General features: G+C 36.0%; 1 long non-coding RNA gene across 1 annotated transcript; it reads right to left on the bottom strand.

Annotated features, from left to right (window-relative positions):
* Positions 1-12361: 12361 nt before the first annotated feature.
* Positions 12362-12941, bottom strand: LOC131874565 (uncharacterized). The gene is made up of 2 exons (XR_009371914.1): positions 12621-12941; positions 12362-12544 (listed from the first exon to the last, which is right to left on the bottom strand). It is a non-coding gene; the product is annotated as an uncharacterized LOC131874565 (long non-coding RNA).
* Positions 12942-13371: the final 430 nt, after the last annotated feature.

The raw sequence follows: 13371 nt of genomic DNA, 5'->3' as shown, positions 1-13371 counted from the left end.
GTCCTAAGGGGTCATATGGTGTCTTGTGACTCCTTAGGACACCACTTCGTGTCGATATGGGTCGTATGGTATCCTAAGGGGTTATATAGTGTCTTATGAACCCTTAGGACACCATATGACCACTTAGGACACCATATGGTGTTGTTATGGGTCGTATGGTGTGCTAAGGGGTCGTATGGTGTCCTATGACCCCGTAAGGGGTTGTTAAGGGTCATAGTGTCCTAAGGGGTCATATTGTGTCCTATGACCCCTTAGGAAACAATATGGTGTCGTTATGGGTCGTATGGTGTCCTAAGGGGTCATATGGTGTCCTATGACCCCTTAGGACACCATATGACCCCTTAAGACACAATATGGTTTTGGTATGGGTCATATGGTGTCCTAATGGGTAATATGGTGTCCTATGACCCCTTAGGACACCATATGACCCTTCAGGTGTTGTTAGGGATCATATTATGTTCTAACGGGTCATATGGTGTGTTATGACCCCTTAGGATACCTTATGTTATCATTATGGGTCGTATGGTGTCCTAAGGAGTCATATGGTATCCTAAGGGATCATAGGACAACATAGGACCCTACTGATACCATATGGTGTACTAGGGGGTCATATGGTGTCCTAAGGGGTCATATGACACCATACTAACCATATCGACACCATATGGTGTACTAAGGGGTCATATGGTTTCCTAAGGGGTCATAGGACATCATATGACCCCTTAGGACACAAAATGACCCCTAACAACACCTAAGGGGTCATATGGTATCCTATGACCCATTAGGACACTATATGGTGTCGTTATGGGTCGTATGGTGTCCTAAGGGGTCATATGGTGTCCTGACCACTTAGGACACCATATAATGTTGTTATGGTAACCTAAGAGTTCATATGGTGTCCTATGACCCCTTAGGATACCATATGACCCCTTAGGTGTTGTTAGGGGTCATATTGTGTCTTAAGGGGTCATATGGTGTCCTATGACCCCTTAGGACACCATATGGTGTTGTTATGGGTCGTATGGTGTTCTAAGAGGTCATATGGTGTCTTATAACCCCTTAGGACACCATATGACCCATTATGTGTTGTTAGGGGTCATAATATATAGGGAAAGAGAGATGAGAGACCTCGATGACAAGAGAGAGGATTGAGATAGATAGAGGGGCCGAGAGAGAGGTGAGTAATGAGACTTGATGTAGAGGTAGATAGGTGGAGAAGAAGGAAGTGAGAAACCTAGAGAGGGGAGAGAAAAAGTTGATGACATAGAATGTAGAGAGAGAATACAAGAGGAAGAGAGAATAAAAAAGTAGGGGAGTGAAATATATATGGGGGTAGTATGGATGGGGAGATAGAGAGGGAGAGGGGAAGAAAGGAAGAGAGATACCTAGAGAGAGTAGGGAGGAAAAAGATACGAGACAGAAGAAAAAAGAGAGGAGTAAGAGGGGACAGATGGAGAGGTAGACATGAAGTGAGAGACCTATGCAAGGAGGAGATAAAGAGGTTAGGGGAGTAAGAGAAGAGGAGGGAGTTCATAAGGGGATAGGGTTAAGGAGGAGGGAGAGAGAGATAGAGAGGGAGAGAGAGAACTATAGAGGGGACATATATATAGGTGAGAGACCTAGATTTCAAGAGAGGAGTGAGATAGATAGAGGGGGATAAAGAGAGGTGGGTAACGAGACCTATATGCAAAGGTAGATAGGTGGAGAGGAAGGGAGGGAGAAACATAGAGAGGGGAGAGAGGGCGAGTTGGAGAGTTAATGAACTAGATAATGAAGATAGAGAATAAGAGATGAAGAGAGATAATGAGAGAGTGGGGGAAGGAGATATAAATGTAGAGGGGAAGAAAGGAAGGGATAGATCTAGAGAGGAAAGGGAGAGAGAAGAGAAGAGATAGAAGAACAAAGATATGAGTAAGAGGGGATGGATGGAGAGGTCAAAATGGAGGGAGCGAGAGATCTAGAGAATGAGGAGATGGATCTAGGTTTGGAGAGAGAGAAGAGAGGGAGAGTGTTCATAAATAGATAGGGGCAAGGGAAAGGGAGAGAAAGGTGGAGAGGGAGGGAGAGAACTAGAGGGTGGAGAATTAGATAAGTGAGAAACCTAGAAGGGGAGAGAGAGGTGGGTAATAATATAGGGAGGGAGAGGTAGTGAGGTGAATAGGGAGAGAAGGAGAGCCCTAGACATGGGGAGAGAGAGGATAGAAGGGATCGATAGTGAACAAGAGAAATGAGTGGGAGGGGAGAGATATAATAAGAGAGTGAGAGAGAAAAGAGAGGAAGGGAGTCAATGATATAAATTAGGGTACAAGGAAGGAATGAAAGGTAGAGAGGGTGGGATATACCTAGAGAGGGGAGAGAGAAGTGAGAGAGACAAGAGAGGGAGAGAGCTAGGTGTAGAGTTTAGGGAAGATAAAGATAGTGAGATATGGATCTAAAGAATTCTAATAGGAGCATGTTGATTACTGAAATTTGAATAAGTATGAAATTCAAAATGATCCTCTAAAAACTAGAATCTACATTATAGCTCCTATAGAGTTGAAACCACTCTCAAACATCCTGCCAATATATACATGAAATATAACTTAAAGTGACTTATACTTAAATATTATATTTCATGTATATATTCTCCTTCCTGCCAATATATACATGAAATATAACTTAAAGTGACTTATACTTAAATATTATATTTCATGTATATATTCTCCTCTCAGGATGGGTATAACTTGTGCCCAAGTTGAAAATTTTGCATCACAAAACCTTCAAATTGGACAATGCAAAAAGTTGACTTTTCTCATTTGGTGCACGCCAAATGGGAAAAGTCAATTTTTTTTTCATTTGGCAAGTGCCATATTTGGCGCTCACCAAATGGTCTGCATTGGAAACCACCAACCCTTTGGGTTGGATGACCATTTCAGGCCTTAGGCATGTTTTTAACAAAAGATTAGAAATTTTTCATATATTTTTGGCCGTGCTCTCCATTAGGTCTGCACATGTTTCAATAAAACTAAAAAAAACACCATAGAGACCTCAATCTCTCTCTTAGCTACCCAAGCATGTAATTCTTTTCACATTTTGATTTTGTTAAGGCTTTCATCTAAAATTTATTTTGTTAGTGTGTTCATTTTTTGTCAAAAACCAACATGCACTATTTTGGGTATATTTTTTTACACGTTCATCGGATTTTGAATAAACTTAAATTTTAAGAAACTAGATTCTATTCTACACAATTTTTTTAAAAACAAGTTTTGATTTTTTATTAGTTATCAATGATTTTAGGGTGGAGCATGCTCAAATTTATGTTTTTCAGGATGTGTCCACTTCAAAAATTAGTAAAAAATCATATACTCATTAAAAAATTAGCTGAAAAATCTGGCATAAACTACAAGGTGTTAGCTAATTTCTCATTGAAGCGATTTTAAAAATTAAAAAAAAAGTTAACATTTTAGGGGGGCCACAACAAACGCTATGTTATGTTTTTTGCATAAAAACAGGACCACTATTTGTGGTCCCCAGTTTTGAAGCCCCTAATCTCCACCATTTTCAAAATAAATTAGTAGTTTAGAAAGTAGACTTGAAGCACTCTGACTCTTGTTCTTGTTGCATCTCCAAATTTGGAGTGTAACTATCTTCAATTTGTCGTTGAAGTTTAGACTTTGTTGATTTCAGAAAAAAGTGGCATCTTAAGACCCCCTTTTGGTACCACAACTTGGTGCACATACCCTAACCTGCATTAAGTTTGGTTTACCAGTATTATGTATCAAGTTTGATTAAGTTATATTTGGGTTGAAATTAATAGACAACTGATTCACCCCACACCCCCCCCCCCCTCCCCCTCTCAGTTGCCTCCGGGTCCTAACAATTGGTATTAGAGCTAAGTCCTCTTTTTGTAGAAGTTTAACAACTTGAGGAGATTCTATGGCAACTAACTTTTTCAGGAAGGACAATCTGAAACTTGATGGAACTAACTATGGTATATGGAAGATTAGAATGGAGACACATCTGAATTGCATTGGAAAAGACATATGAGATGTTACAAAGAATGGCTATGTTGGTCCTACACCGAATCAACCTAATCCACCAACACTAGGTAAGGATCAAGAGAATGATTGCAAAGCAAGAGAAGCACTTTTGAGCACCTTGCCAGATCAGCAAATCATGGGATTATCAGACCGATCTACTGGTAAAGCTATTTGGGATAAATTGGCGACATTGAATGAAGGTGATAGCACTGTCAAAATTGCAAAACTGGAATGCTTCTGGGTTAGGTATGAAAATTTAAAAATGGAAGAAGATGAAAGAATATTTGCTTTTATGGAAAGGGTTATTGAAATTATTTTGGGAATACAATGCTATGGAGGTTCCTTAAGTGAAGATGAAATTGTTTCTAAAGTTTTGAGAGCATTGCCACTGGCATACAAAATGAAAGTAACTGCTATTAATGAGTTGAGAGCTATGCCTAATACATCAGTATCTAGAGATACCTTGGTTGGAAAATTTTCAGCATTTTAGCTTGAGGAATTTGGTCCTGTTGCTACAATTAAAATAGATTTAGCCTTCAAAGAATCATCATCTGCATCATCATCCGATAAATCTGATTGGAAAGCATTTTATGCAAGAGAACTTGAAGACATTAGGAGGGAAAATGAAGAATTGGAAGAACTTGAAGCACTATTTGCAAGGAAAATGCCTAAAGGTCCTATTGGAAGTAAGTATGAAGGTAAACCACCATTTAAATGTTTTAACTACAATAAAGTTTGTCATATGGCATCTAGATGTCTTGATAGTCATGCAAGATAGAGAGAAGAAGCTAAAAGAGCATATAAGCCTAACCCTGAATATCAGAGATACATATTTAAGAAAAATAGAGACAAATCATGTTACTATGTTGATGAAGGAGTTACTGATGATTCTGATGAAGAACCGACAGACAATGGATGGAGTTTTGTTGCAATAACAAAAGACCAATCGACACCTACTGTTCTATTGGTAGAGCAGGCCCTGGCAGCTAAAATTGAAGAAAATGATGAATGGATTATAGATTTTGGATGTTCACATCATATGACTGGTGATAAAAGTAAATTCTTATCTTTTCAGGAGTACGATGGAGGTCTAGTAAGATTTGGAGATGACAAAGCTTGTTTGATCAGAGGAAAAGGCACTATATCTTTTGATGGTAAGCACAATACTGACAACGTTTATTATGTTGAAGGTTTGAAGCAAAATATTTTGAGTGTTGGTCAATTAGTTGAAAAGAGATTTCAATTACAGTTCAAGAATGGTAAATGCAAAAGAATGAATAGAACTGGTTTGGAAATTGCAACCAATAATCAGACTAGAGGTAATATCTTTCATTTTATTAACAATGAAAAGACATGTTTGATTACACACATTGATGAAAGTTGGTTATGGCATAAAAGAATTTGTCCTATGAATTTTGATTGCATTATAAACATTAGTTCATCTAAGGTAGTAAGGGATTTACCCAAGATTGTAAAACCTCATAATCTGGTATGTAAGGAATGTCAAATGGGAAAGCAAGTTAGAACAACTTTTAAGAGTATTTGTGAGAAAACCAATGATGTTCTTGATTTAATTCATACTAACTTGTGTCGTCCGGAAAGAACAAGAAGTCTATAGGGAGATAGATATTTCATGCTAATTATTGATGGTTATTCTAGAATGTGTTGGGTTACTTTTCTCGGGGAGAAATCAAAAGCTTTTGGGAAATTCAAATTATTCAAGGAACTTGTAGAGAATGAAATTGGTAAGAAAATAAAATGTTTAAGATTAGATCAAGGAGGTGAATTTACATCTAAGGAGTTCAATACATTTTGTGAAGTGAAGGGAATTAGAAGACAACTATCAGCACCCCAGACACCTCAGCAAAATGGAGTTGTGGAAAGGAGGAAGAGAACTATTCTGGATGTAGCTAGAAGCATGATATCAGAAGCAAATCTACCTCATGTGTATTGGAGAGAAGCAGTGAATACAATGGTTTACACTTTCAACAAAGTTCACATCAAAGGTGAAACTAGTAAGACACCCTATGAATTATGGTTTGGTAATATTCCTACTCTTAAGTACTTCAGAATATTTGGAAGCAAATGTTACATTAGGAGAGATGAGTATATTGGTAAATTTGATCCTAGAAGTGATGAAGGTATATTTCTTGGTTATTCAACTAAGAGAAAAGCATATAGATGTTTTCATTAAAGATAGCAAAAAATCATTGAGAGTGCAAATGAGAAGATAGATGAGCACTTTAGAGGAAATTCAAGGTCTATGGATTTTGAACCGGTAGTTGAGATGATCATAAATGAAACTATACAGAGTGCACTTGCACAAAATGTTGATGCAGTCACACTAGCGTCATCAGAGAATTCCACAGTGACTGAAGAACAACAACAAGTGAACACACCCAGGTATGTAAGACTGAATCACTCTAAAAGTCAGATAATTGGGAATAAGTATCAAGGAGTTATGACAAGAGGAAGACTGACAAATGAAGAGGTATGTTTAATTTCTCAAACTGAACTAGCATCTATCATTGAGGCATGTGAAGCCAAACATTGGATTAAAGCTATGGAAGATGAATTGGAACAAATTAAAAATAAGAATACATGGACATTGGTTCCTTGACCTAAAAATAAAAATGTAATTGGAACTAAATGGGTATTCAGAAATAAACTTAATGAAGATGGTAGGGTAATCAGAAACAAAGCAAGATTAGTATGTAAAGGATATTCACAGAAAGAGGGAATTGATTATAATGAAACCTTTGCATTGGTAGCTAGAATTGAGGCAGTCAGATTATTTCTTGCATTTGCAGCACACAAGAACTATAAAGTATATCAAATGGATGTAAAATGTGCATTTCTGAATGGTGATCTTGAAGAAGAAGTTTACATTGAACAACCTGATGGATTTTCATTAACAAATGATAAAGATATGGTTTGCATATTAAGGAAAGCTTTATATGGATTGAAGCAAACTCCTAGAGCTTGGTATGCTAGATTGGACAAATATCTTTTGAAGCTTGGTTACACTAAAGATAATGCTGACAACAACTTATATTTCAAAGTGACTAATGAAGACATCTTGGTTATTGAATTTTATTTTGATGACATCATTTTTGGAGGAGAAGATGGATTGTGTAAAGACTTTTCTAATAAGATGCAAGAAGAATTTCAAATGTCTATGATTGGAGAGATAAAAAATTTTTTTAGGATTGCAGATTTCACAGACTAATAAAGGTATATTCATATGTCAGACAAAGTACTTGAAGGAACTACTAAAGAAATTTGGTATGAAAAACTCTAAACTGGTAAGCACTCCTATGACTACAACTGATAAATTATATTTGAAGGATGATGCAACTCCTATTAATCTGACAAGATACAAATCTATGATTGGAGGTTTATTGTATTTGACACAAACAAGACCTGATATAATAAATGCAGTGTGTATTGTTTCAAGATTTCAGAGTAATCCTAGAGAAAATCATGAATCAACAGCGAAAAGGATTTTACGATATTTACAAGGCACAACAAATCTTGGTCTATGGTATCCTAAAGTTGAAAATTTTGATTTATGTGCATACACCGAAGCTAATTGGGAAGGAGATGTAGATGAAAGAAAGAGCACCACCGATGGGGCATTCTTTCTTGGTAGCAAATTGATTTCATGGTTGAGCAAGAAACAAAGTTGTACATCATTATCAACAACAGAATCAGAATATGTTGCAGTAGCAACTAATTGTACTCAGGTATTATGGATTAAGAAAATGTTGAAGGACATAAAGGTAAAATGCAAAGAACCTATAATCATCTATTGTGATAATTTAGAAGCAATTGATATATCTAAGAATCTGGTATTTCACTCTAAAACTAAACATGTTTCTATCAAATACAGTTTTCTGAAAGAGAATATTGAAGCAAAAGAAGTGAGATTGGTTTATGTGAATACTAAAGAGCAGATTGCAAATATCTTTACTAAACCTTTGCCTAAGGAAACTTTTGAATATCTCAGAGAGCATCTTGGGGTTATACCCTCACCAGTAGAGACCTAGATAGTTGATGCTTGGCATCAAACCGACAGAATTTACAGAGAAAACCTTTTTTTGGCTTTGATGGAGGAGAGCTACTTCTCAGGGGGAGAAGTTGGTTATAATAGTTGGTATTTATAATTTGTTCTATGAACTGGTTGTATCTGGTATTTGTATTGCTTTGGCATTTGATGTCAAAGGGGGAGAGATATCTATGGAAAAACATTATCCTTTGGGGAGAGATTATTCATTGGGGGAGATTTTTACTCTTTGCATTTGTATTTTGATTTCTGATATTTATCTATTCGGGAGATTGTTGGTTTTTGGTTTTTGGTATTTATGTTTTGGCACTTAGATATTTTTCCATCTTTGTGTTGCCATCAATGCCAAAGGGGGAGATTATTGGTATTATGGATGTGTTGCATTGGTTTTGTCATTAAGGTCAACACTTATCAACACTTATCCTTCTGGAGATCTTTAGTTATGTTCACCGGCAAGTTCAGTGACTTATGCACAGTCATCAGTATTTGGTTCACCGACAGGTTATATTGTTCACTGGCACAGAGGATGACTTGTTATCATCTGGAGATTACTTGGTTATGTTGAAGACATGGTTTCGATATTGGTCTAATCGGGTTGACATATTTGTTGTTACCGACAAATTGGTCTAGGTTATGGACCGACATGCATTATCTATTCCAGATCAACATGACACGTTGTGGAGATGATTTAATCAATTGGTATTGTTGTAATTACATTGAGCCAACATGATGCATCACATCTTGACTTATTTGTAATTGATTTAATTGTAATATTCTTAATTAGCCGACCTACACATTTGGTCTTAGGTTTTGAGATGTATGGATATGGTATGTAAGGTTATGGTATTGTAACATGGTATGTGCAAATATTGAAGATCATATGAGCATACCATAGAGAAGGTTCAAGGAAGGTCTGAAGGTGATTATCAGAGCTTAACCGGTATTGAATCCAGCATTGGAGATGCTACTTTGAGCAGTACATTATCATTGGATTTAATCATCCAATTGTAGTCAATGTGACTCCCATCTTGTGATTGAGCAGTGAGCTCTAGGCGATTGGCCTTTCTGCATGTGCAGACCCCATTTGTACACACATACTATCTACAGTAGTATCATCTGATTGTGGGTAAGGTTTCCCACCATGGTTTTTCCCCTTACAAGGTTTCCACGTACAAATCTTTGTGTTATGTGTTGTGGATGTTGTTTCTCTTTCTGTTATATGCATTAAGTTTCACCAGTATTAATATTAACTGTTAATCGATTAACCAACATTAAGTTTGGTTTACCAGTATTATGTATCAGGTTTGATTAAGTTATATTTGGGTTGAAATTAATAGACAACTGATTCGCCCCCCCCTCTCAGTTGCCTCCGAGTCCTCACAAAGTTCATGACTATGGGGACTATCCTTATAAAGGAGACTAATTGGCCAAATTCTAAAGTTGAATTTTAAAAACAGAAGATTCAAGTTCATGACAATGTAGTCAACTCTAATAAAGAGGAATAGTTGGTTGTTTTTTCAATTTAAATTTTCAAAAGGCAAGACTTGAGTTCACAATCATAGGGTCAACTTGTGGCTATGTAAATTATATTTGATGAGAAAATAACTATATCGAAGTGTATGGTGAATATATTTAGGTCTAAAAAAATTGTAATAAATGCTTTGATAAGATTAAGTATTGTAGTATTTGTGCGTTATCATAAGGTGGAGGCTAGGGGAATGGTCTCAACTTCACACAAGTTTGTGTCATTTGTTGATACACACATCTATTAAGCCGTTTATTCTAAATATACACAAAACTAAATGGGAAATGGTAAATTAGCGTAGGAATGCAAATTTCACCATTGCAAAGATATATCTCCTTTGAAAAACCACTATTCACAAATTAGAATCATATATTGCACGAAGTAAAACAAAAAATGGTAATGCTAAAATTCAATATTATCATTTTAAATATGCTAATAGTTTTATATTTATAGTTTAGAATATTATTGATATATCCAAATTTAATGAAATAGTGGTTCAAATATATTGGTTATTCCTCACATTTTAGAATCAACCATGAATGGTAATGAACCATTGCAATCCCCTACAATAAATAATCCATGGTTCATCCCACCATTAACATGCACTTTCTTTTTTTTGTCACAAAAGGACTTTCAACAATTACCTATTGATAACAAGTTCTTAAATTAAAGTAGATTCTTATTCGTAAGCTAAAAAGGTTTAAACATCATAGGCACATTTCCATGTTCAAAATTCCTTTTAGATTCACATCTATCAAGATAGATATTGATTCCATAGGCACAGTTAAATCCCAATTTGAAGTACACTTACTCAACTTTTTGAATTCTATCATATCTACAATTAAAACATATACAAATTTTAATGTTATTTATATTTTTATTTCATTGGAAGGTTATATATCAAGCCCATATAATTATTTAGTTATTTGATATGGGAGCACAAGCCAAAGATTGAAGGGTATCCATTCTATCAAAGCCATCAAGATATGATATTGAGTCATCCCTTATGGTGTCAATGCCTTGCACTAGGGGAGAGAGACCAATTAAAGTAGATTCTTATTTGTAAGCTAAAAAGGTTTAAACATCATAGGCACATTTCCATGTTCAAAATTCCTTTTAGATTCACATCTATCAAGATAGATATTGATTTCATAGGCACAGTTAAATCCCAATTTGAAGTTCACTTACTCAACTTTTTGAATTCTATCATATCTACAATTAAAACATATATAAATTTTAATGTTATTTTTATTTTTATTTCATTGGAAGGTTTTATATCAAGCCCATATAATTATTTAGTTATTTGATATGGGAGCAGAAGCCAAAGATTGAAGGGTATCCATTCTATCAAAGCCATCAAGATATGATATTGAGCCATCCCTTATGGTGTCAATGCCTTGCATTCCCTTATGAGTTCAAGGCCTTGCACTAGGGGAGAGAGACCAATAGGTAATAGGGATACCAATACATGCTATAGCATGTGGACAAAATGGGCCCAATAGTGGTACACTTAAAATGTCATGTCAATGCTTATCCCCAAAAATGTACCTCTAGATTCTAAAAGTAATCAATCATGTGATGCCACTTCGACGCACAAGTAAATATGACTTAGTGACCACTTATTGCTCTTATCACAATTTGATACCATTTTGACCACCTTCACAAAAATGCATAATGATGTGGCATCATATTTGATTGTGGGGAATTAAAATGATTTTTTTAAGTAAGGAATTTGACAAGATTTTTTTAATTAGGAGACTTGACAAGTCTATTGTTGTACAAAATTGAGAGTAATCTGATATATCCATAGATAATTGAGAAGTGAGAACTGAGAAGTTAGAGCCCCTCCCCTAATAAGATTTGATTCTTGATTAATTCAATTAAAACTATTGAACTTCATCAATAAACTAATTACCCAATAACATATCATTTATATTTATTTTCAAACTTAAGAATCTCTCCCAATATTTTTATCTATGATATTTTTAATATTATTACCAACATACATTTATTTACCTTGTATATTTTGGAGTGATGTGTTTGTTTGTTCCCCATAGTAGAGTAATGATTTGTTTTAGTTATAAACAAATGAATCACACGCCCAATCGAATATATGGAAACCTGTGATTCATCATTATCAAGTTTAAGCACGTGAACCACGTCATTATATTACGCTTCCGATGCCCTCAAAGCAGAAATGGCTGGTTTACAGACATTATCCGTTAAAAGTTTGCCCTAATACGGTGACAAAATTGTTTTATTCAGAGAGATCCAATTTTTGCCGCGTATTATGAACCAGAAAATGTTTGCTGTGATAAATAAATTTACACCAGGAAGACTAACAATGTCTTCCGCCGTCCACAGTTTGAATTGAAGCGTTAATTTTTTTTCTATTGGATGTTTTGTACAATTATTTATGAGTATTGAAGAAAAGAACTTCTGCAACAAATTCGATTCTATGGCGTAGAAGTTCTCAACAATCTCTAAAGAAAAGTTTAAAGAAAATTCTCAAACTAAAAAAGTATAATATCTTCCTTCAAATGCAGGAGATTCTTGAAATCTTTCTAGATTTTCTAAGTAATACATTTTTTTCAGTTGGACGCTTCGTATCATTACGATTGAGTATTTAAGAAAAGAACTGCTGCAACAAATTCGGTTCTATGGTGGATAAGTGCTCAACAATCTTTAATGGAAAACATAAATAAAAACCTCAAGTTAAACTAGAGCAGGAGATTTTCCTTCAAATGCAGGAGATTTTTGAAATCTTTCTGGATTTTTATTCAAAACTTTGCAAAGCAACTACACAATTAAGAGCAACTACACAAACACACTATTTGTTTTTCTGAAATTTAAAAAGCAGAATCCAAAACCCTCTGTGTTCCAGGAAACCTGCTCCATTTCCGAAATTCGCAACAAAAGAGAGTTCGACGGAGAGATCTACATAAAAGCAAAGACTTATTCAGTGTAAGCAGTAAATTTTGTAGCATTTACACAATGCATTTGCGACAAATACCTGACTGCATCTATGACTGTGGCGGGGAGCTCTCGGGAACAGGAGGCTTGCTTATACTCTGACCGGATCCTTGAACAGGCGCAGCCGGAGAATTCGGCAAAGGCGAAGCCGAATCGTCATGAGCGTCCGGCGGGCATGGCGCGGGCTTTCCCAAATCCGGCAGCTTCTCCGCCAAGAATTGCGAAGGCAGACCGACAGAAGGCTTTCGGCTATGGCGATTTGGTCGACCAGACATCCTGAATAAAACTTACAAATCCTCCAAAAAGTTAGCAAAGCTTACATTTGACAGAACCGAAAATAAAACCAGAATACTACCTCCACAGATCAAATTGCCGAAGGCGATCCTTAAATAGAGAGCTCTACAGTGGGCGGGATCGCGGATTTGATCCAAAAATTTATTTAGGTTTTGGGAGATTTGATGGGAAATGTGGAAGATAAGGCCAAAGATGATCCACAACCCTGGCATTTCATCCTCTGAACCGCCATTACGTGTCCCTCTAGTACTTGATATTATTCACTCACACGTTTAGACCAGCGCTAACTTTAGTGGCGTCCAAGTTGAAAAATCTCATTCTGTTGCTATTAGTATTGTTAGCTATGTTTCAGGGCTGTACGTACTCATAAAAACTATTGTCGGGGATAAATATAGCGGAGTTGCAGGTGCGCCATATTTGGCGGAGCGCCATCCACGCCGGCCAAATATGTGCTGTGTGAGCTTTGGTACTCACTCTTCACGTGGAATTTGAATGAT

This window comes from Cryptomeria japonica, chromosome 1, assembly GCF_030272615.1.
Source record: "Cryptomeria japonica chromosome 1, Sugi_1.0, whole genome shotgun sequence".
NCBI lineage: Eukaryota > Viridiplantae > Streptophyta > Pinopsida > Cupressales > Cupressaceae > Cryptomeria > Cryptomeria japonica.
The sequence above is the reverse complement of the archived record's forward strand: the minus strand, read 5'-3'. Positions and strand labels throughout refer to the sequence as shown.